The following is a 2,072-nucleotide window of genomic DNA, read 5'->3' as shown; positions in this document are numbered from 1 at the left end:
CACCAACCAAAAACTACTGCGTAGAATTAATTGGAATTTTTCACACACAAGCCTTGCTATATGAGCTCTCAAAGCATATAAAAATTATACGACTTAAATGTGAAGTTGGGTGCAAAAGAATACAATTAAATCCTGTGTCGGGAAAAAACGAAATGACTTTCCGAACAACCCTATATTTACCTCCAGAGTCTCCAATCAGGAAATGACCAGGAGTAAGGAATGAGAGGTTGTTTAGGTTATTGGAGATTGGAATTCAGGGGCATGAGTTTAAAATGGCTTCGATTTCGTACAATGAGGTATTGAATTGTTCAAATGAAAATGAAGCATCACCAGCTACACGTTTAATATTATGTGTAAGAGATTTGACTGCGGCCTCCCACAAATCACCAAAATGTGGTGGTAGGGAATTCTAAGGACATGGCACTCAAACGATTTTACAACCTGGAACGCAAATTGAATAAGCAGTCGTTACTGTTAGCACAATACAAACCTCATTACACAATATACATTCACTTAGGTCACATGTCATGTCATCAAGGAAGACAGTTTGACCACCAAACTCCGGATCGTATTTGATGCGTCGGCGAAGACAACCTCAGGGAAATCGTTGAATGACATTTATATTGATAGATCCAAACATTCAGTAGGATCTATTCTCTATTCTTGCTAGGTTCCGCATACATAAATTTGTCCTTTCAGGCGACTTCGTTAACATGTATCGCCAATAAATGTTCCTTTAAAATTTTCCACACTGTCACATGAGAGGAGTCAATGCTCCCTGCTATTTTGGGGATTGTCTTCTTTGAAATCAAGGATTTCGCCCCTACTTTACTTAATTAATTTAACAACAGTAACATACTGATCTGCACCAATGTTTGATGAATTCCTGAATAGGTTTATTAGACTGCACAGCGATTGCCTCATAACAACGTTTAAACGTTAAAAGAATAAAAGGCTACCAGAGTTTGTCTTTTAACATAAACACCCTGCATCATACTTCATCTAATCTAACAATTACGTAAACAATACATGAGCAAAATAATACAAAACAGATGCTGGTAATTGCCAGGCCGTATTTCTTTACCACGTTTGGAATTGAATTTGCCTGTACTTTTGACTACGATTTTTCTCGAAAACGGTGAACTTTCGGACCTACAAACATTTGCTTAATTTTCTTGTTTCTTACTGTTCTATTACTTCCTGTAAGCTCCGTACTTATTTCTGTTATACCCTGTATAATGTAAAATTCGAGTTAGAGAAATGTAATATTTCGAGTTAAAGAGTTTGGAACAAAAGTAAAATAACATGTTTGTGAAGTGACCTAAAAATAAAATAAAGTTAGCAAATATTTGGTCTAAGAAAAGTTCGTGTTACAGAAGTTTCACTGTATATGTACATATTATATTAATTTTGGGTTTCTAGTGGCCTAGTTGGCTCAGTCCCACACAACTCCTTCGTTTGACTTTTTGATTCGTACTTGACCGATTGTTTTTGTATACTTTCACTTTTTTTCGTCAAAGTGGTGCTTATTGCTTTTTTGTTTAGAAATATACCTTTATGTATAAGTATTATACATATCAGTACAATTAATGGTAGCTAGTATGTTATAATAAGTAAGTATTCAATTTTAGATTGAAGTTGATAACCATTTGCGTAACTTAAATGCATACAATATTAGATCTTTTTTTTTAATAATTATTAGATGCAGGCAACCGAAGGACAAGGACATTATTCAACGTTGCCTTTAATTGCTTTATTGAGATAATTATCATTAATTTGTTAGTAGATGACTTTCGAAGTGAAACTTCTTTACGCACGGTAGGATAAGTTCGTTTCATGCGAGTTGCTATGTAACGAAATCACGCAACGGATGTCTCGTAGTGGGGATCGCTTGAGCCGTGAGCGCGCTTCAATGCAACGTTCGTTACAGGCAACTCCGGCATGTATAGTGTCAAATTTAAATTCATAGTGTACAAATAATACCATTAAACCAATTCCTTAATCCCTATCCCGGTATGTTTGTGTGTTTGAAGAAGTTTCACTTCAGTAGCGTGTTGTATAATTACACGTTG

This window comes from Agrilus planipennis, unplaced genomic scaffold (assembly GCF_000699045.2).
Source record: "Agrilus planipennis isolate EAB-ADULT unplaced genomic scaffold, Apla_2.0 scaffold198, whole genome shotgun sequence".
Taxonomy (NCBI): Eukaryota; Metazoa; Arthropoda; class Insecta; order Coleoptera; family Buprestidae; genus Agrilus; species Agrilus planipennis.
This window is presented reverse-complemented; position numbering follows the sequence as displayed.